Source organism: Salmo salar, chromosome 12 (genome assembly GCF_965601325.2).
Source record: "Salmo salar chromosome 12, fSalSal1, whole genome shotgun sequence".
NCBI lineage: Eukaryota > Metazoa > Chordata > Actinopteri > Salmoniformes > Salmonidae > Salmo > Salmo salar.
This window is the reverse complement of record NC_138302.1, coordinates 91,649,175-91,673,270: the sequence shown is the minus strand read 5'-3', so window position 1 is coordinate 91,673,270 and position 24,096 is coordinate 91,649,175. Positions and strand designations below refer to the sequence as shown.

At 45.2% G+C, this 24,096-nt stretch overlaps 1 protein-coding gene across 2 annotated transcripts in view; it reads right to left on the bottom strand.

Annotated features, from left to right (window-relative positions):
• LOC106566044 (chemokine-like protein TAFA-2) overlaps positions 1-23,625 on the bottom strand; it is a 146,051-nt gene extending 122,426 nt beyond the window's left edge. For both annotated transcript variants that reach the window (XM_082959418.1, XM_014133851.3), the window contains exon 1: positions 23,098-23,625. The gene's annotated coding sequence lies outside the window, so the exon portion shown is untranslated. The remainder of the gene's footprint in view (positions 1-23,097) is intronic.
• Positions 23,626-24,096: the final 471 nt, after the last annotated feature.

The window sequence follows — 24,096 nt, the reverse complement described above, 5'->3', positions numbered from 1 at the left end:
CTATTCTATTCTACTGTATCTTAGTCTATGCCACTCTGACATTGCTCGTCCTAATATTTATATATTATTAATTCCATTCCTTTAATTTAGATTGTGTGTATTGTTAGATATTACCTGTTAGATATTACTGCACTGTTGGAGCTAGAAACACAAGCATTTCGCTACACCCGCAATAATATCTGATAAACACGTGCATGTGACAAATAAAATGTGATATGATACGATTTTTTTTAAATGATGCTGATTCATGATTTTGACTGGCTGAGAAAAGCGGCCTGCCTGTCTGTCTCGTCCTGACTCCCGACAAGTTCATTACTATGAGACAGCTGGAGATCAAATTTGAATATTTAAGCAACGTTGCAAATGTCGGAGAAACAGACAGCAAGGTTTATACAGATCTCTGCTGTTGTGAACTAAATATTAAAAAGAAATGTGAGATAATGTCTTTATGCTTTTTATAGTGGAGACCAAGTTTAGACCAAGCGGATTTAATAAATCAGCATTCAGGATTAGACCCAAACGTTGTATAAATCTCAACATTTTTTCTCTCCCATTCCATTAATACATATTTAAAGACAAGTGGAATGCTTGTCTGTCAAAACTTAACATACACAAAGTATTACATGCATTTGAATCAAATCAAATTGACAGTTCTTTCAAATAAACAATGAAAGATGGGTCCCCAGCATCTAGTACAAGTCAAGTACATTTTGCCACATATACATAAGACAAAATTATAATGTTGGAATTTGATTGAAGCGAGGAACTGAAGTTGCCTTTCAGCTAATTCCATCAACAGGAAGATAACAGCAGCGCTATGTCTGATTTCAGTTTCTCTTTCCCATCGTGTACTGCAGATAGATCAAGTCTTTCCCATCTTGTACTGAAGATAGATCAAGTCTTTCCCATCTTGTACTGAAGATGGATCAAGTCTTTCCCATCTTCTACTGCAGATAGATCAAGTCTTTCCCATCTTGTACTGCAGATAGATCAAGTCTTTCCCATCTTCTACTGCAGATAGATCAAGGCACAATATATCTAATGACACGGGTACATTCTTTTCATGATAGGCTTTTCTTTGAAGTCCCAGCTCTTCTGTAAAGGGATCTGATGATGAGAAACTTGAACAGTCTGTGTTATGTCATGAAATCAACACCCCTTTCCATTTTTTGCAGGTTGGTGTGAATGAGTCAATCCCCTAGTCAGAGAGCATATTGTACACCAATTTATAGGAGAGTCAGTTCAGCTTAAATTGCAGCAAACAACCGCATGGAATCAGGCCCTTAAAGGAGAGAACTTTGACATAATCGACAGTTTTATTGCATCTTATTCCCTTAATTATAATCAGAGCTGGATTGCCTTCCCCCAGCCTTTCTCAACAAAAAAATAACAAGCGTAGAAAACAACAGGCACATTTTTAAACCCTGTAATTGCAATTTTCTGCCCAAATTGCAGCCTAATGATTACAGGCATGAGGTGGAGCCTGACAACAGCAGCAGAAAGAGAAAGAAGAAACATCTCTGCCAGGGAGCCTTGGGCATTTAAGAAAAAAAAATATGAGAGAAAATGACTGCTCTCTTCCTCCCAAAGGGAGCGCAGTGTAGAACTGAATCTCTCTAAAGCTTCAATTCCCCATCCAGGCCTTTCGCAGTGATGATGGTAAAGGCTTGGAGGAGGGAGGAAGAGAGATAGAGTTCTCTAGCATTGCCTGTTGCCGTGGAGAGGGAGTTAATAGGAATTCACTGCAATGGCAAAGTATTGGGAGTGAAGGCTGCCAATCACTGAGACTCAAACGGGGCAAGGTGGAGAGGGAGGGGATTGGGATGAAGAAGGATGGGGAGAAGGGTTGCCAGCTAGCGGTGCTGAACCTCTATAGAAGTGTGTGTGAGTTCCTGAGCTATCCTGAAGCTGCTGGGTGTTCAGGGCTCAGACTCCTGCTGAGTGCTGTCCACATCCAGGCCCTGGATAGAGGACACTCCACTAATTCCTTCATTGTACTGTAGTCCTTCATATGGTGGGAATGGGCTGGAAGAGACATTAAATGATATGGTAAAACGACTGAATTGTTTTGTTTCTTGAATGTGTATGTGCTGCTGGGTGAAAGCCATTGAGTTATGACAGAGAATTATGCATGTTTTTCTTGCTTTGCTTGACTTGAATTATGACCCAGCATTAAATAAATGGTTGCAATACAGTTACAGTCGGGTTGACAAATGTTACAATCGTATATATACACATTGAGTGTTTGATGATATAACTTGGAATCTAATTTAAGTTCAAAATAGTTCAAACAAAAATGTGTTGAATGCGATGTGGCATCCTGCCCCCCGGGCACTGTGCAAGCTGTTTCCCAGCGTTTCACAACAATGCCATATGAACTTTATGTGAAAGACCCCCGCAGGACTCCAATCTGCAGCCACATCAGGTACACTAGCTGGACAACAGATGCAGCTGAGATCCGCTCCGTTTGACAAACCTATAACAATGCAAGCTGGTGCCAAAGCAAGCTGGTGCCCCTCCATCGCAAACACATTCGTCCACTCACACACACACACACACACACACACACACACACACACACACACACACACACACACACACACACACACACACACACACACACACACACACACACACACAGTACATTGTTTTCTCTCTGATTTGTTTTTCCCGCAGCGGTGGAAAAGTTAGCATGGGGGTGGGGGGATCGGGGAGGGGGGCGTGGTAGTGTGGGGGGGAAACAATATTGCAGTCTAGACAGAAATTTTAGAGGCCCTCGTCTTGGCCGCAGAGACAAAACTTTGCTGTTGTAAAGCTAATTTCCTGCAATTCTACACATTTTGCCATGGGAAGGTGAGAAAATGTAGTTTTAAAGCTAGTTCCCTTGAATTCTGCACAGTTTGCCATAAACTGCAAGAAAATTTGCAGTTTTAAAGTAACTGTCCAGTTAAAATCATATTCTGTTAATATGTTGTTGACACCTATAATTGTTTTTGTGGCCAAAACATAAATTTGAGAAAAAAAACACTTAAAAAACCCCACCTCAAACGTGTATCTCAAACAGACCGTTTAAAAAATGCTTGCTATTTCCTTATAGAGCATGATGTCATACTCCTGAGGAAGATGAGCTGGCCAATTAGCATTCTAGATGAGGATGAGCTGGCCAATCAGCGGTCTACTCGTATTCATATTTTTTATGACGTGTATATGCCCATACCATTCTGTTGTTGGGGTACGCCCACATCATTCAAACACAGAAAAGCTGCTTTTAAAATACTTACATACCATTTTTTGGAAGGAAAACTATTTCAATCATATTGTAAGCAATTATACAGTGCCTTCAGAAAGTATTCATACCCCTTGACTTTTCTCCACATTTTGTTGTGTTACAAAGTGGGAGTAAAATGGATTGAATTGTCATTTTATGTCAACAATTTACAAAAAAATACACTGCAATGTCAAAGTGGAAGAAAAATTCTAACATTTGTAAAAGAATACATAAAAAATAAAACACTAATATATCTCGATTAGATAAGTATTCAACCCCCAGAGTCAATACATGTAAGAATCCCCTTTGATCACGCTCTCCGTAGCTGATGTGCGTAAGACCTTTAAACAGGTCAACATACCCGTGTGCTCCGGGCAAGTGCTGACCAACTGGCAGGTGTCTTCACTGACATTTTCAACATGTCCCTGATTAAGTCTGTAATACCAACATGTTTCAAGCAGACCACCATAGTCCCTGTGCCCAAGAACACAAAGGCAACCTGCCTAAATGACTACAGACCCGTAGCACTCATGTCTGTAGCCATGAAGTGCTTTGAAAGGTTGGTAATGGCTCACATCAACACCATTATCCCAGAAACCCTAGACCCACTCCAATTTGCATACTGCCCAAACAGATCAACAGATGATGCAATCTCTATTGCACTCCACACTGCCCTTTCCCACCTGGACAAAAGGAACACTTACGTGAGAATGCTATTCATTAACTACAGCTCAGTGTTCAACACCATAGTACCCTCAAAGCTCATCACTAAGCTAAGGATCCTGGGACTAAACACTTCCCTCTGCAACTGGATCCTGGACTTCCTGACGGGCCACCCCCAGGTGGTGAGGGTAGGTACCAACACATCTGCCACACTGATCCTCAACACTGGAGCTCCCCAGGGGTGCGTGCTCAGTCCCCTCCTGTACTCCCTGTTCACCCACGACTGCATGGCCAGCCACGACTCCAACACCATCATTAAGTTTGCAGACGGCAAAACAGTGGTAGGCCTGATCACCGACAACGACGCGACAGCCTATAGTTAGGAAGTCAGAGATCTGGCCGGGTGGTGCCAGAATAACAACCTATCCCTCAACGTAACCAAGACTAAGGAGATTATTGTGGACTACAGGATAAGGAGGACCGAGCACGCCCCCATTCTCATCGACGGGGCTGTAGTGGAGCAGGTTGAGAGCTTAAAGTTCCTTAGTGTCCACATCAACAACAAACTAGGATGGTCCAAACACACCAAGACAGTCGTGAAGAGGGCACGACAAAGCCTATTCCCCCTCAGGAAACTAAAAAGATTTGGCATGGGTCCTGAGATCCTCAAAAGGTTCTACAGCTGCAACGTCGAGAGCATCCTGGCTGGTTGCATCACTGCCTGGTACGGCAACTGCTCGGCCTCTGACTGCAAGGCACTACTGAGGGTAGTGCATACGGCCCAGTACATCACTGGGGATAAGCTGCCTGCCATCCAGGACCTCTGACACCAGGCGGTGTCAGAGGAAGGCACTAAAAATTGTCAAAGACCCCAGCCACCCCAGTCATAGACTGTACTCTCTACTACCGCATGGAAAGCGGTACCGGAGTGCCAAGTCTAGGACAAAAAGGCTTCTGAACAGTTTTTACCCCCAAGCCATAAGACTCCTAAACAGGTAATCAAATGGCTACCCGGACTATTTGCATTGTGTGTCCCTCCCCCCCAACCCCTCTTTTTACACTGCTGCTACTCTCTGTTTATCATATATGCATAGTCACTTTAACTATACATTCATGTACATACTACCTCAATTGGGCCGACCAACCAGTGCTCCCGCACTGTGGCTAACTGGGCTATCTGCATTGTGTCCCACCCGCCAACCCCTCTTTTACGCTACTGCTACTCTCTGTTCATCATATATGCATAGTCACTTTAACCATATCTACATGTACATACTACCTCATTCAGCCTGACTAACCTGTGTCTGTATGTAGCCTCGCTACTTTTATAGCCTCGCTACTGTATATAGCCTGTCTTTTTACTGTTGTTTTGTTTCTTTACCTACCTATTGTTCACCTAATACCTTTATTTGCACTATTGGTTAGAGCCTGTACGTAAGCATTTCACTGTAAGGTCTACACTTGTTGTATTCAGTGCACGTGACAAATAAACTTTGATTTGATTTGATTTGAGTCTTTCTGGGTAAGTCTCTAAGAACTTTCCACACCTGGATTGTGCAACATTTGCCCATTATTATTTTCAAAATTCTTCAAGCTCTGTCAAATTGGTTGTTGATCATTGCTAAACAACCATTTCCAGGTCTCGCCATAGATATTCAAGCAGATTTAAGTCAAAACTATAACTCAGCCACATAGGAACATTCACTGTCTTCTTGGTAAGCAACTCCAGTGTAGATTTGGCCTTGTGTTTTAGGTTATTGTCCTGCTGAAAAGTGAATTCATCTCCCAGTGTCTAGTGGAAAGCAGACTGTACCAGGTTTTCCTCTAGGATTTTGCCTGTGGTTAGCTGCATTCCGTTTATTTTTACAAGCATTCCCATAACATGATGCAGCCACCTCTATGCTTGAAAATATGGAGAGTGGTACTAAGTAATGTGTTGTATTGGAATTGCACCAAACATAACACTTTGTATTCAGGACAAAAAGTTTGTTGCTTTGCCACATTTTTTTGCTAATTTACTTTAGGGTCTTGTTGTAAACAGGATGCATGTTTTGGAATATTTGTGTTATTTATAGGCTTCCTTCTTTTAACTCTGTCAATTAGGTTAGTATTGTGGAGAAACTACAATGATGTTGATTCATCCTCAGTTATCACAGCCAATAAACTCTGTCTTAAAGTCACCATTGGTCTCATGGTGAAATCCCTGTGTGGTTTCCTTCCTCTCTGGCAACTGAGTTAGGAAGGATACTTGGATATTTGTAGTTACTGGGTGTATTGATACACCATCCAAAGTGTAATATATAACTTCACCATGATCAAAGGGATATTCAATGACTGCTTTTTCCCCCCATCTACCAATAGGTGCCCTTCTTTGCGAGGCATTGGAAAACCTCCCTAGTCTTTGTGGTTGAATTTGTGGTTGAAATTCCCTGCTCGTTTGAGGGACCTTACAGATAATTGTATGTGTGAGTACAGAGATGAGGTAGACATTCAAAAATCATGTTAAACACTATTATTGAACACAGAGTGAGTCCATGCAACTTTTTATGTGACTTGTTAAGCAATTTTTTATTCCTGAATTTATTTAGGCTTGTCTAACAAAGGGGTTGAATACTTATTGACTCAAGACATTTCAGCTTTTCATTTTTAATTAATTTGTAAACATTTAGCAAAAAATGTATTCCACTTTGAACTTATGAGGTATTGTGTGTAGGCCAGTGACACAAAATCTCAATTGAATCCATTTTAAATTCAAGCTGTAACACAACAACATGTGGAGGCACTGTAGGTCATATATCATAGGAAACTGGAAACACTAGACACTTTACCTTAAAGCTAATTTCCTACAATTCTACACATTTTTCCATGGGGTATGATGTGTTCTCATGCTATCTGAGTGACTCAAACATTATAACAAAATCAATGGGGGCCCCATGCCATGAAATATTGGGAATTTTAGATTCTCCCTCACTGTGTAGTTTTATTCTGGTGGTTGTTAGTTCTCAAAGATGATCACATAAAAAAATGATACAGCTCCATTATCTTTCTATATAATTTATATCTGCTTTTAGTCATTTAAGGTCATTTAAAAATATGTTTTATTTGTATTTGCATCTGGAAAATGAATATATGGGAAACTGCAGTAGTAGAGTGACACCAAATAATCATAAATAAATATGAGATAGAGTTGTGTTTCACTGTCTAATCTGAGGAGCAGCCAGCAGCAGCCCGCCTGCACTGTACTGCTCCATACTGTACACAGCATCAGCCCATAGTGACTGGGACCCTGCTGGCTCCCAGGCAACCAATTTGTTTGTTTATTGTCTTGGTGTTTTGGCGTGGTTATAGTTCATTGCAGCCAGACCAGCTTAGGCATGCTTCTTTAATGTCATCTATAAAACATGGGATCTGCTCCCCCACCTCCTCACATGACAGAGCAGAGTGTACAGCGGCACGATGATGCTGCTGCCACTCGCTCTCTCACTAGCCATGATGGAGCTTAGACGTTCTTCTGAAACCCTCTCAGATCCACCTCAGTGGTTGCACCGGGAGGTGGGACATGCTGTATAACGTGATATACGGCACACCTAAACATATTAGCCCATAAAGAACACCCATGAACAGGCCCTGCACTAAAGTATTTTGAACTGCTAAAATATGGTGAAATCCTGTGTATGGCCAGCTGCCTTGTGAAGACTAAAGTACTACACATCTGATGCCAAACCTAAAGCCTCCCCAGCAACAAAATACCGAAGCAAAATATGCTTTCTGCATAGTTGCATCACACTAGTCTACATTGTATTGTTGTCACTTGAAGGAACACTTGAAGGCACTCTTACCCTTTGAGCTGTCGTGGTAATGAACTGGCATATTGACAGTGTAAAGCGTCTTTGACTGTGCTTTGGGTATGTGATTGGTTAAAGGGGACATTGTAGTACTGTACTCATTTTTTATCCTAAAAGTGACATAAGCAGTAGATGCTGTTTGTAGGGACAGTTGATGTACTGTACATGTACGTGTTAATCTGCCAAATGGTGAGTTGGTTCATTTTTAAGAAGAATCACAAGATCTTCGCTTCTGGCTGCCTGAGTATGTCTGAGTATGTCTGAGTATGTCTGAGTATAACCGAGTATACCCAAGTATGTCTGAGTATGTGCGAGTATGTCCGAGTATGCCCGAGTATTTGCGAGTATGCCTGAGTATACCTGAGTATAACCAAGTATAACCGAGTATACCCGAGTATGTCTGGGTATGTCTGGGTATGTCTGAGTATACCCGGGTATAACTGGGTATACCCAAGTATGTCTGAGTATGTCTGAGTATGTGCGAGTAAGTCCAAGTATGCCCGAGTATGGCCGAGTATGTGCGAGTATGCCTGAGTATAACTGAGTATACCCAAGTATGTCCGAGTATAACTGAGTATACCCAAGTATGTCTGAGTATGTCCGAGTATAACTGAGTATACCCAAGTATGTCCGAGTATGTGCAAGTATGTCTGAGTATGTGCGAGTATGTGAGAGTATGTCTGAGTATACCCGAGTATAACTGAGTATACCCAGGTATGTCCGAGTATGTCCGGGTATGTGCGAGTATGTCTGAGTATGTCTGAGTATGTGCGAGTATGTCCGAGTATACCTGAGTATAACCGAGTATACCCAAGTATGTCTGAGTATGTCTGAGTATGTGCGAGTATGTCTGAGTATGTCTGAGAATGTGCGAGTATGCCTGAGTATAACTGAGTATGCCTGAGTATGTGCGGGTATGCCTAAGTAAGTTAACTGTACAATTTCAGACTGGACTTCAAAGAAAATGTAAAATACATATTTTGCTTGTCTCATGCATGCAAACTGAGCGCAGTGCCTTTTCATATTGATCTGACAGCCAAGAGCTAGCACAGAGCACAAATACTGCCTAGGGGTTGCTCCTTAAAACTAGACACAAGCCTCTTATCCCCAATGTTCTCTTCTTCTAGAAATCACCTGCTGTCTTATGCATATCAAGTGCTCACAGATCCAGCACTGTCGGCCTGCCACGCTCAGACTCCTCTCTTTGTTGCCAATGTGACAGCTTTTATTTTCAAATTACAAAACCCTGAATGTATCCTTGCTGGTGTATCGCTCCACCACAATGTCTCTTTTAACACCGGGACAATATTAGGTCAGAGAATGAGAGAGCGAGAAAGAGAAACAAAAAAAACATGTTTTATTGTCACACACTGGATAGGTACAGATGATGTGCTTCTGAGTCAGGCTGAAATGTGTCTGCGAGAGCCACCTTCCTACCTTCTGTTAGTACTGCTGCTTCATATTGTAGAACGGACTTGGTCACTACGCTCTACACCAAGGTTCCCCAACTGGCGGCATGTGGGCCAAATCTGGCCCGCCAGCAATATTATTTGGCCCCACAAAGCTCCCCAAATTAATTAGGAATATTTGTTTCATAAAAAAATGTACTGCTCAAAAAAATAAAGGGAACACTTAAACAACACATCCTAGATCTGAATGAAATAAATAATGTTATTAAATACTTTTTTCTTTACATAGTTGAATGTGCTGACAACAAAATCACACAAAAATAATCAATGGAAATCCAATTTATCAACCCATGGAGGTCTGGATTTGGAGTCACACTCAAAATTAAAGTGGAAAACCACACTACAGACTGATCCAACTTTGATGTAATGTCCTTAAAACAAGTCAAAATGAGGCTCAGTAGTGTGTGTGGCCTCCACGTGCCTGTATGACCTCCCTACAACGCCTGGGCATGCTCCTGATGAGGTGGCGGATGGTCTCCTGAGGGATCTCCTCCCAGACCTGGACTAAAGCATCCGCCAACTCCTGGACAGTCTGTGGTGCAACGTGGCGTTGGTGGATGGAGCGAGACATGATGTCCCAGATGTGCTCAATTGGATTCAGGTCTGGGGAACGGGGGGGCCAGTCCATAGCATCAATGCCTTCCTCTTGCAGGAACTGCTGACACACTCCAGCCACATGAGGTCTAGCATTGTCTTGCATTAGGAGGAACCCAGTGCCAACCGCACCAGCATATGGTCTCACAAGGGGTCTGAGGATTTCATCTCGGTACCTAATGGCAGTCAGGCTACCTCAGGCGAGCACATGGAGGGCTGTGCGGCCCCCCAAAGAAATGCCACCCCACACCATGACTAACCCACCGCCAAACCGGTCATGCTGGAGGATGTTGCAGGCAGCAGAACGTTCTCCACGGCGTCTCCAGACTATGTCACGTCTGTCACATGTGCTCAGTGTGAACCTGCTTTCATCTGTGAAGAGCACAGGGCGCCAGTGGCGGATTTGCCAATCTTGGTGTTCTCTGGCAAATGCCAAACGTCCTGCACGGTGTAGGGCTGTAAGCACAACCCCCACCTGTGGACGTCGGGCCCTCATACCACCCTCATGGAGTCAGTTTCTGACCGTTTGAGCAGACACATGCACATTTGTCGCCTGCTGGAGGTCATTTTGCAGGGCTCTGGCAGTGCTTCTCCTGCTCCTCCTTGCACAAAGGCGGAGGTAGCGGTCCTGCTGCTGGGTTGTTGCCCTCCTACGGCCTCCTCCACGTCTCCTGATGTACTGGCCTGTCTCCTGGTAGCGCCTCCATGCTCTGGACACTACGATGACAGACACAGCAAACCTTCTTGCCACAGCTCGCATTGATGTGCCATCCTGGATGAGCTGCACTACCTGAGCCACTTGTGTGGGTTGTAGACTCCGTCTCATGCTACCACTAGAGTGAAAGCACCGCCAGCATTCAAAAGTGACCAAAACATCAGCCAGGAAGCATAGGAAGTGAGAAGTGGTCTGTGGTCCCCACCTGCAGAACCACTCCTTTATTGGGGGTGTCTTGCTAATTGCCTATAATTTCCACCTGTTGTCTAATCCATTTGCACAACAGCATGTGAAATTTATTGTCACTCAGTGTTGCTTCCTAAGTGGACAGTTTGATTTCACAGAAGTGTGATTGACTTGGAGTTACATTGTGTTGTTTAAGTGTTCCCTTTATTTTTTTGATCAGTGTATATATATATATATATACAGTTGAAGTCGGAAGGTTACATACACATAGGTTGGAGTCATTAAAACTTGTTTTCAACCACTCCACAAATTTCTTGTTAAAAAACTATAGTTTTGGCAAGTCGGTTAGGACATCTACTTTGTGCATGACACAAGTAATTTTCCCAACAATTGTTTACACACAGATGATTTCACTTATAATTCACTGTACCACAATAACAGTGGGTCAGAAGTTTACATACACTAAGTAGACTGTGCCTTTAAACAGCTTGGAAAATTCCAGAAAATGATGTCATGGCTTTAGAAGCTTCAGATAGGCTAATTAACATAATTTGAGTCAACTGGTGGTGTACCTGTGGATGTATTTCAAAGCCTACCTTCAAACTCAGTGCCTCTTGGCTTGACATCATGGGAAAATCAAAATAAATCAGCCAAGACCTCATTTTGGTCCCTTCAAAATACCTGAAGGTACCACGTTCATCTGTACAAACAATAGTACGCAAGTATAAATACCATGGGACCACGCAGCCGTCATACCGCTCAGGAAGGAGACGCGTTCTGTCGCCTTGAGATGAACGTACTTTTGGTGTGAAAAGTGCAAATCAATCCCAGAACAGCAGCAAAGGACCTTGTGAAGATGCTGGAGGTACAAATAAGTACAAAAGTATCTATATCCACAGTAAAACGAGTCCTATATCGACATAACCTGAAAGGCCGCTCAGCAAGTAAGAAGGCACTGCTCAAAACCGCAATAAAAGCCAGTCTACGGTTTGCAACTGCACATGGGGACAAAGATCATACTATTTGGAGAAATGTCCTCTGGTCTGATGTAACAAAAATAGAACTGTTTGGCCATAATGACCATCATTATGTTTGGAGGAAAAAGGGGGAGAGTTTCAAGCCGAAGAACACCATCCCAACAGTGAAGCACGGGGGTGGCAGCATCATGTTGTGGGAGTGCTTTGCTGCAGGAGGCTGGTGCACTTCACAAAATAGATGGCATCATGAGGGAGGACAAATATGTGGATATATTGAAGCAACATCTCAAGACATCAGTCAGGAAGTTAAAGCTTGGTCGCAAGTGGGTCTTCCAAATGGACAATAACCGCAAGCATACTTCCAAAGTTGTGGCAAAATGTCTTAAGGACAACAAAGTCAAAGTATTGGAGTGGCCACCACAAAGCCCTGACCTCAATCCTATAGAAAATGTGTGGGCAGAACTGAAAAAGCATGTGCAAGCAAGGAGGCCTACAAACCTGACTCAGTTACACCAGCTCTGTCAGGAGGAATGGTCTAAAATTCACCCAACTTATTGTGGGAAGCTTGTTGAAGGCTACGCAAAACATTTGACCCAAGTTAAACCTTTTAAAGGCAATGCTACCAAATACTAATTGAGTGTATGTAAACTTCTGTCCCACTGGGAATGTGATGAAAGAAATAAAAGCTGAAATAAGTAATTCTCTCTACTATGATTATGACATTTCACATTCTTAAAATAAAGTGGTGATCCGAACTGACCTAAGACAGGGAATGTTTACTAGGATTAAATGTTAGTAATTGTGAAAAACGGAGTTTCAATGTATTTGGCTAAGGTGTATGTAAACTTCCGACTTAAACTGTATATTATCTTGGACCTGAGATGCAAAAAGTCCCAAATGCAATGTACCAAGAAGGAAGTAACCCTACCTAAATAATGCAAAAGTTACATTTTAACTTAATTAATGAGGAGAGAGAATGCAGGAGACAGTCAACTAATAAAGCAGGCAGCGGACCATTTTTTGGTGCTGAAACGTAAAGCTACAACCACAGCGCAATCAATAGAAGGCGCCTGGTGCTGAAAATATAGCTAACTTGTTATGCAACAGATGGAGCCCAACTGCCCAGCAACAGATGGAGGAAGAACTACACCAGTCGAATAATTCATTTCAACAATAATCTTAATTTTCATTTGACTTTACAAACAACAAGAGGGCTTCATTGGAGTTTATTAATTCTGAACCAAGGCCCATATTAAATAACTTAACTTGCTGAGGTAGACTATGTGGCTGAACAGCATATTTCAGTAGAAAAAAAATGGCCTAATAGAAGTGTTTTATTTTTATTAGGCCTACTTACAACTACAACTGGCCAAAAACATAGCATCCTACATAAGACAATAATTGAAAGAAAAAAGGCGACGTTTGTGTCTGAATGTCTGTATCGGGAGTCTCGTAGGTTGCTCCTGTAATAACAAAACAAACAGAAAATACTGTCAGCATGAGACCTAGAGACCTAAATATTGCTGGATAAGCACTAATAATAATAATAATAATCACAATAATGTTAGTAACCTATAACTATTTATTAAATACTACGTTACTTACTTAATGGGAAAAGTTGCATTTCCCCTCGGACACGATCTTGTGGATGTCTGGTGAGAGGGATGTGATTTTGATGTGCAGGCAGTCCTCGATTAACCTTTGTGAAAGTCGGTTCCTGTCGTGAGTCATACTGGAAAAGGAGGACTCGCAGGTGTAAATCGATCCTAACTTTGTTAGAACATAAAATGCTAGTTCCTTTATTGTGCTGTATTCCTCTAAGCATGCCACCCAAAACACACACAAGGACTCGGCACTCCTGAGCGCATCCCTGATTGTGCTTGATGTCTGGAGTTCAATCAGTTCAGTTTGAACTGCGGCCTCATCCAGCGAGGGTATCGTTTTCCTAGCAAGGGAGGAGAATTCTCCACCAAGGGGGAGTGTGAAAGGATCACGTACAAACACAATGATATCCTTGTGCATGCTGTAGTCTTCAAATCTGGTGGAGAAGATGTCCCTCAGCTGCTTTATGAAATCTTCCATGCTTCGGCCTGGTCCCTCTGCCTATCGTTTCTTCAGTGTGCTGAAGTGCAGTAGCCTTCCAGATGACAATTCCAAACTGAACAACTCAAGCTTCCTAGTAAAGGCCTCAAGTTTTTCCACCATGACCACAACTGTTTTCCTTCCTTGTAACTGCAGATTTAACCAAAATATGTCAGCCAAATAGAGCTTTTCCTTTACTCAGCCAGCGCACATTGTTGTGACGCAGGAGATCATCATGGGTGGCCTCTGATTCTGTCACCAGCTTGCGGAAAAGATGGTGTCGTGTTGCTTGATGTCCCCCTGACAAAGTTGATTATGCGCATTACTTTATCCATCACATCTTTTAGCTCACCGTTTAGTCTGGCACACAGCACACTCTGATGGATGTGACAATGCAAGCCATTCATTTGTGGGGGGATTTCCAGGCCCCTGTATCTGCCCACCATAGCAGGATCCCCGTCGGTGACAACAAAGTTGACTTTTTTGAATGACAAGCCATGCTGCATAAACAATTCTTCCAGATTTGTGAATATGTGTCCTTTGAGGGGAATCAAGTGCCAGTAGCTCTTTTATAAAGTAATTTCCATGAAAATAACAGACATATAGACACAACTGTGCTACATCGGTGTTGTCAGTACTCTCATCAATAGCCAGGGAAAAATGCTCAGCATGACTGAGCCCCTCCAGAACAATCCTATGCAGATGATCCGCCAGAACATAAAGGTGGCTGCTGACGCAGACAGGGGCACCTGTTTGACAGACGCAATTATGCTTTCCATAGACTTGTCGGTAGCCAATTCCTCCAAAACTGTCACCATGCACTTTTTAAATATATCCGCATCTGTGATGGACATGTTGTGATTGGTTATAACCCAGGATGCTTTTGTGAAGGCACTTGTGACCTTCTGTTCTTGGGTCAGGCCACGAAGGAGGATTCTGCTTCCATGTGTGTAGCTTGCAGTCAATGCTTACATTTTCTGCGCCGGGCCTCTGTCTGGGGTGGGAAGGCCACTTTGAAAGTACCATGCTTAGATTCATAATGCCGTCTGAGATTGAATTCTTTGCAAACAGCGACATTGTCATTGCAAATAAGACACACTGGCTTGGCATTGGAGAAAGATGGTGAGATAAACGCATATCTCCCTGTCCTTTTTTGCCTGAAACTTGGATTTTCATCATCCACCATTCTTTTGATAGTTTTTAAGAGCAACATTTTCTCTTGCTATCAAGCTAATTGTTCTGAACGAATGTTGACATTAAAAAAAGGTGTGTAGACTACAGTAGGCTACTCAGACCTGTTTTTCCCAACCAATCAACACACAGAGAAATAGAGAAAAAAATTATAATTGAATAGCGACATTAGTAATAATAGGAGCATAATCAGATCAGAAATTACTATGTTATTGTCACTGAATTTAAATTAATTGTGCTATTTTTATTTGCTAATTATGTACTGGTCCGCCAACTATTAGCTCAGAGACAATTTGGCCCGAAGTCAAACCTAGTTGACGAACTCTGTTCTACACGTAAGCACCAACAATTACAACACTGCACCAAGTTGCAGTGCAATCATCTCCACTGTCAAACACTTTCATCATACGTCGAGCTAGTACAGATTTGAAACCAATTGCACAAACATAGTTCTCCCAATTTGACCATGATAACAGGACAATTGGGGGGTCTAATTGGATCAAAGCCTTTCATAGACCAACTTAACTCCCACCCACCATCCTAACCCTCCACCCACCATCCTAACCCTCCACCCACCATCCTAAAACCCAACAAACCATCCTAAACCTCCACCCACCATCCTAACCCTCCACCCACCATCCTAACCCTCCACCCACTATCATAACCCTCCACCATCATCCTAACCCTCAACCCACCATCCTAACCCTCCACCCACTATCATAACCCTCCACCATCATCCTAACCCTCAACCCACCATCCTAACCCTCCAACCATCATCCTAACCGTGCACCCACCATCCAAACCCTCAACCCACCACCATAACCCTCAACCCATCATCCTAACCCTCAACCTACGATCTTAACCCTCAACCTACCATCAAAAACCTCAACCTACCATTCAAACCCTCTACCCACTATCCTAACCTTCAACCCACCATCCTAACCCTCCACCCACCATCCTAAACCTCCACCGACCATCTTAACCTTCTACCCACCATCCTAACCCTCCCCTCACCATCCTAACCCACCATCCTAACACTCTACCCACCATCCAAACCCTCAACCCACCATCCTAACCCACCACCCACCATCCTAACCCACCATCCACCATCCTAACCCTCCACCCACCATCCTAACCCTCCACCCACCATCCTAAACCTCCACTGACCATCTTAACCTTCTACCCACCATCCTAACCCTCCCCTCACCATCCTAACCCACCATCCTAACCTTCTACCCACCATCCAAACCCTCAACCCACCATCCTAACCCACCACCCACCATCCTAACCCACCACCCACCATCCTAACCTTACACCCACCATCCTAACCCTCCACCCACCATCCAAACCCTCAACCAACCACCCTAACACTCAATACACAATCCTAACCCTCAAACCACCATCTTAACCCTCCACCCAACATCCAAACATTCAAAACACCATCCTAAACCTCCACCGACCATCCTAACCCTCCACCCTCAACCCACCATCCTAACCCTCAACCTACCATCTAAACCCCCAACCTACCATCCAGACCCTCCACCAACCACCCAAACCCTCCACCCTCCACCCACCATCCTAACCGTTCACCCACCATCCAAACCCTCCACCCACCATCCAAACCCTCCACGCACCATCATAACCTTCCACCCACCATCCAAACCCTCTACCCACCATCCTAACACTTAATCCACCATCCTAACCCTCCATACTAACCCTCCACCCACCATCCTAACCCTCAACCCACCATCCAAACCCTCAAACCACCATCAAAACCCTCCACCCACCATCCTAACACTCAACCCACCATCCTAACCCACCATCCTAACCCTCCACCCACCATCCTAACCCTCAACCCACCATCCTAACCCACCACCCACCACCCACCACCCACCATCCTAACCCTCAACCCACCATCCAAACCCTCCACACACCATCATAACCCTCCACCCACCATCCTAACACTCAACCCACCATCCAAACCCTCAAACCCTCAAACCACCATCCAAACCCTTCACCCACCATCAAAACCCTCCACCCACCATCCTATCACTCAACCCACCATCCTAACCCACCATCCTAACCCTCCACCCACCATCCTAACCCTCCACCCACCATCCTAACCCACCACCCCACCACCCACCATCCTAACCCTCAACCCACCATCCTAACCCACCACCCACCACCCACCATCCTAACCCTCAACCCGCCATCAGAACCCTCCACCCTCCACCCACCATCCAAACCCTCATCCCACCATCCTAACCCTCTACCCGCCATCCTAACCCTCAACCCGCCATCCTAACCCTCAACCCACCATCCAAACCCTCCAACTACCATCCTAACCTTCCACCCTCCATCCAAACCCTCCACCCTCCATCCTAACCTTCCACCCACGATCCCAACCCACAATCCTAACCCACCATCCAAACCCACCATCCAAACCCTCAACCCACCACCCTCATCCCTCCACCATCCTAACCCTCAACCTACCATCCAAACCCACCATCCTAACCCACCATCCAAACCCTCAACCCACCACCCTAACCCTCCATCCACCATCCTAACCTTCCAACCACCATCCTAACCCTAAACCTACCATCCTAACCCTCCACCCACCATCCTAAAACCCAACAAACCATCCTAACCCTCCACCCACGATCCTAACCCTCCACCCACTATCCTAACCCTCCACCCACCATCCTAACCCTCCACCCACCATCCTAACCCTCCACCCACCATCCTAACCCTCCACCCACCATCCTAACCCTCTACCCACCATCCTAACACTTAATCCACCATCCTAACCCTCCATCCTAACCCTCCACCCACCATCCTAACCCTAAACCCACCATCCAAAACCTCAAACCACCATCCAAACCCTTCACCCACCATCAAAACCCTCCACCCAACATCCTAACACTCAACCCACCATCCTAACCCTCCACCCACCATCAAAACCCTCAACTCATCATCCTAACCCTCCAAACACCATTGTAACCCTCCAGCCTCCACCCACCATCCTAACCCACCATCCTAACCCTCCACCCACCATTCAAATCCTCCACCCACCACCCTAACCCTCAACCTACCATCCAAACCCTCAACCTACCATCCAAACCCTCCACCAACAATCCTAACCTTCCACCCACCATCCTAACACTCCACCCACCATCCTAACCCTCCACCCACCATCCTAACCCTCCACCCACCATCCTAACCCTTAACCCACCATCCTAACCTGCCAACCACCATCCTAACCCTCCACCCACCTTCCTAACCATCCACCCACCACCCTAACCCTCCATCCACCATTCTAACCTCCACCCACCATCCTAACCCTCCACCTTCCATCCTAACCCTCCAACCATCATCCTAACCCTGCACCCACCATCCAAACCCTCAACCCACCACCATAACCCTCAACCCATCATCCTAACCCTCCACCCCGACCCATCAAAAACCTCAACCTACCATCCTAACCCTCTACCCGCCATCCTAACCCTCAACCCGCCATCCTAACCCTCCACCCACCATCCTAACCCTCCACCCACCATCCTAAACCTCCACCGACCATCCTAACCTTCCACCCACCATCCTAACCCTCCCCTCACCATCCTAACCCACCATCCAAACCCCAACCCACCATCCTAACCCTTCACCCACAATCCTAACCCTCCACCCCACCATCCAACCACCCCACCATCCTAACCCCCACCCACCTCCAAACCCTCAACCCACCACCCTATCCTCTCCACCATCCCTCAACCCCTCAACCCTCCACCCACTCCAAACCCCCTCCTAACCCCACCGACCTCCTAACCCTGCCCCCAACCCACCATCCTAACCCTCCACCCACCTCTCCCCCTACCACCATCCAGCCCCCACCACCCCTAACCCTCCACCCTCCATCCACCGTTCCCCCCTCCAACCCTCCACCCACCATCCCCCTCCACACCCTCCACCTTCCACCCCCTCCAAACCCTCAACCCACCACCACCCTAACCCCTCATCCCGCCATCCGAACCCTCCACCCACCATCATAACCCTCATCCCACCATCCTAACCCTCTACCCGCCACCCTAACCCTCATCCCGCCATCCTAACCCTCCACCCACCATCCTAACCCTCCACCCACCATCCCAACCCACCATCCTAACCCTTCACCCACAATCCTAACCCTCACCCCACCATCCAAACCCACCATCCTACCACCCACCATCCTAACCCTCAACCCACCACCCTATCCCTCCACACACCATCCTAACCCTCCACCCACCATCCTAACCCTCTACCCACCACCCTAACCCTCCATCCACCATCCTAACCCCATCCCACCATCCTAACCCTCCACCCGCCATCCTAACCCTCAACCCGCCATCCTAACCCTCAACCCACCATCCAAACCCTCCACCCACCATCCTAACCCTCCACCCTCCATCCTAACACTCCACCCACCATCCTAACCCACCACCCACCATCCAAACCCTCAACCCACCATCCTAACCCTCCACCCATCATCAAAACCCTCAACTCATCATCCGAACCCTCCAAACACCATTGTAACCCTCCAGCCTCCACCCACCATCCTAACCCACCATCCTAACCCTCCACCCACCATCCCTATCCTCCTCCCACCACCCTAACCCTCAACCTACCATCCAAACCCTCAACCTACCACCCTAACCCTCCACCACCATCCTAACCTTCCACCCACCATCCTAACACTCCACCCACCATCCTAACCCTCCACCCACCATCCTAACCCTCCACCCACCATCCTAACCCTTAACCCACCACCATCATAACCCTCATCCCACCATCCTAACCCTCTACCCGCCATCCTAACCCTCAACCCGCCATCCTAACCCTCAACCCACCATCCAAACCCTCCAACTACCATCCTAACCTTCCATCCTAACCCTCCACCCACCATCCTAACCCTCCACCCACCATCCCAACCCACCATCCTAACCCTTCACCCACAATCCTAACCCTCACCCCACCATCCAAACCCACCATCCTAACCCACCATCCTAACCCTCAACCCACCACCCTAACCCTCAACTCTCCACCCACCATCCTAACCCTCAACCCACCATCCTAACCCTCCACCCCCTCCCACCCACCATCCTAACCCTTCACCCACAATCCTAACCCTCACCCCACCATCCAAACCCACCATCCTAACCCACCATCCAAACCCTCAACCCACCACCCTATCCCTCCACCATCCTAACCCTCAACCTACCATCCAAACCCTCAACCCACCACCCTAACCCTCCATCCACCATCCTAACCTTCCAACCACCATCCTAACCCTCAACCCTCCACCCACCATCCTAACCCTCCACCCTCCACCCACCATCCTAACCCTCAACCCACCACCCTAACCCTCCACCCACCATCCTAACCTTCCACCCACCACCCTAACCCTCAACCCACCACCCACCATCCTAACCCTCAACCCACCACCCTAACCCTCAACTCTCCACCCACCATCCTAACCCTCAACCCACCATCCTAACCCTCCACCCTCCACCCACCATCCTAACCCTCAACCCACCACCCTAACCCTCCACCCACCATCCTAACCCTCCACCCACCATCCTAACCCTCAACCGTCTACCCACCATCCTAACCCACAACCCTCCACCCACCATCCTAACCCTCCACCCACCATCCTAATCCTCAACCCACCACCCTAACCCTCAACCCTCCACCCACCATCCTAACCCTCCACCCATCATCCTAACCCTCAATCCACCACCCTAACCCTCAACCCTCCACCCACCATCCTAGCCCTCAACCCACCATCCTAACCCTCAACCCTCCACCCACCATCCTAACCCTCCACCCCAATCCATTCTCATGAATTGTCCACCATCGTTTACATCCAGTTTAACTGTCACAGGCAATGACGCCCAAATAATCCCAATGTGGCCTTTGCTCCATCTGTCAGCAATACCTACCAATAACACAGCCCAATAAACCCCCCTCAGAACAAGCAGCTCCGGGGGCTACTGACGGCAATCTATAAAACACTGTAATGGGTTGCCTGTCAGCGGGTGTGAAAGGGAAGATCTAACCCTCCTCTGACTCTCTGGAGGGACTTCAATTAATCACAGCAGAGCTGTATCGCCGCCACGCAATAGGATCCATAAGGTTATTACCATCAGTGTTCCGCAGGATGAAATGCGATGATAGCACTAATTGCAGAAAAACAGCTGACCGCACAATGCATATCAGGGGGATGAAGGACAGATGAAAGAAAGGAGAACCAGGAAGGATCATATAGTCAGACGGAGATAAAGAACTGAGGATGTTGAAGAAAGGAGGGAGGAAGAGAGAGAGATTGGAGAGCGAGGGGGAGATAGAGACAGAGAGAGAGAGAGAGAGAGAGAGAGAGAGAGGAGAGACAGAGACAGAGAGAGAGAGAGAGAGAGAGAGAGAGACAGAGAGAGAGAGAGAGAGAGAGAGAGAGAGAGAGAGAGAGAGAGAGAACAGAAGAAGGAATATGCACCACTGTGCTGTGGTGGTGTGTGGCATAAGCATAAATATCTACAGTGCCAGACAAGGAAAAGCAAGGCTGATTTCCTATGAGGACAGTGTTTGTTTCTCCAAATCACAAATCCACTGTTTCTCTGTCTCCTTCATCAGACACCTGATTTGTTGGAGCATTGAGAGTAAAGAGAAAAAGTCACATTTAAAAGACAGATCCCATAATGTGAATAGTCAAATCTACTGCCTCCTCCAATGTGCATTGTCTTAGCATAGGGAGCTCATCTTTTCCTAGTTGTCAACACACAGATTGTTTTGATAATAACTTCTGAGAAACAGACTTGATTGTGAATTGATCAAAGACTTGATTGTGAATTGATCAAAGACTTGATTTTGAATTGATCAAAGACTTCATTTTTGAATTGATCAAAGACTTTGTTTTGAGTTTAATGTTAAAAAAACAAGTTATTAGTCATACAAGTCATGTTTATCTGTGTTATGCTGATTCATTGATGCAAACATTAGTGTGAAATATTCCCTGAACTGCACCAAAAAATGGTGCTGCACCCAAACAGGAAGGACAGATTAAAGGCAATTCATCACACATCCATGTGATTACAGTTGAGTATGCGAGTAAGGGTCTCCACCATTCACCACTCCATCATGCAGCAATATACAGTATATTATATAGGCCTACAATGAGGGGTACATAAAACAGTCTGTGTGGTGTGTGTGTGTGTGTGTGTGTGTGTGTGTGTGTGTGTGTGTGTGTGTGTGTGTGTGTGTGTGTGTGTGTGGGAGAGAGCGAGAGAGAGAGGGAGGAAGGGGGTCTGCCATTGCATGCGTTAATTATTAGAATTTCTTCAAAATGCCCTCAGTTATAGGATTCACATTATGAGTGAAGTTATCCACTCACAGACCTGTATCTGAGCTGCACCGGGAACTGTGATATACACTGGATAGAATTATTTAATGTTTCTTCTAATTTTATTATTGAAATGAAACCCATCACAACTAATTTACAGCATCATTGAAATACAACTATATTAGGCCTATGTTCATATGGATCTCATTCATAACCTCGCGTGCCAACTTTCGATGAATATTCTGTGGGTTAATACGCAGCTACCCATATGGAACACGGTGTTTTACACACATGATAAAGAGAAGAAACCAATACCCAACACCTCTCTAGATAACATGTTTAGACACACGTGAACGCTTTAGTCATCAACCATTATTTATAGGGATTGTATTGGTTTGCATCTCCATCTATGATATTGGTTTGCATGCCACCATCCCTATCACAAATGAAGCACACATGTAAAATTATAGTTTTCGTAAACAGAAATAATAATAACCACAAAAAGGTATTTGAACATCGGATAGATTGTTCAGTATGCAAACAAAGTCACATAAGTCTGTAGAAATCGCTGTAAATTCATATATTAAGTCCACAGAATGAGATTGATGTAGGCTATTCCATACAGTGCACAGACGTGTTATGCTTACACAATAAGCGTTAATAATTTGGATATATAAAAATACCAAGTGATTTAGACATGATCGAAATTATGTAGCCTATTGAGAAAATCGTTAAACCTACCTGTCGTTGTGCTGTCAATTAATCCCGGGAAATGCCCCTCTCATTTGCTCTCCATTTTCAAAAACAAAAACAGGGTAATGTTAAAGAAATACAATTTCCTTTAGCCCGTGAATGTGCCCACCACGACAAAACATAACCTAGGAAAAATGTGTAGACATCAAGCTTTCAAAACGCCAAATCCCTGAGTCAAAACAAGTCAAAAGAAAATGTAGCCTATTGCAGACTTTCAAGCTCGACCGGGCTCCCGGCTTAATCGGTCGAGTGCATATATAGCAACTCTGAAGTCTTCTAAAGTTCCTGGTCCTTTAGCGGTTTTTCACAACTTCCCAACCGCAAAAGCGAGAGAGCTTGAAAGCAACGACTGATAGTCAATCATTGTTTCTACAGAACAGATTGTTCTTATTGCAGTTCATCCAGTATTGTTTTGTTCATTTGTTGTGTGTAGTCTACGTCTCTTCACGGTCCAGACGACGCATTTCAGATGATGGGTCCACTCCGGAGCGTTAGCAGCGGCAGGCAGAGGAGGATACGCACCTGAGACAAGTGTATTATTTCAAGCAACATTACCAGTGAGCCCGGTAAAATACGGACTACGATGATTTGGCGCCACTCGGTGGCATTTTCCCTTCCGGCCTTGGCCTCGTGCAATAAAATATGGCTCATAAAGCGCTAATAATAGGAAATTAGATGTATCCTCTTAAATGTGATGGTTTATTGAAGATTTGATGTATATTTGATATACTGTATGGTGCCAAGGAAATTGCAAGTACAAAGAGGTGGCCTGTCACACATGCACATTGTAAATAATTGCATATTAGGGTTGGATCGAAATAATGGGTAGGCCTACCTGGACGAAATTTCAGTCAAGGATAGGATTTAGTATATATATCTATTTTAAAAATGTTGTCCAGGGGAGGGTAATGTAATTTGTAATTGATGAAATTTCTATATTTCTCAGTGTTTTACAATGACTTGCTTATTAGGCTATATATCGATGTG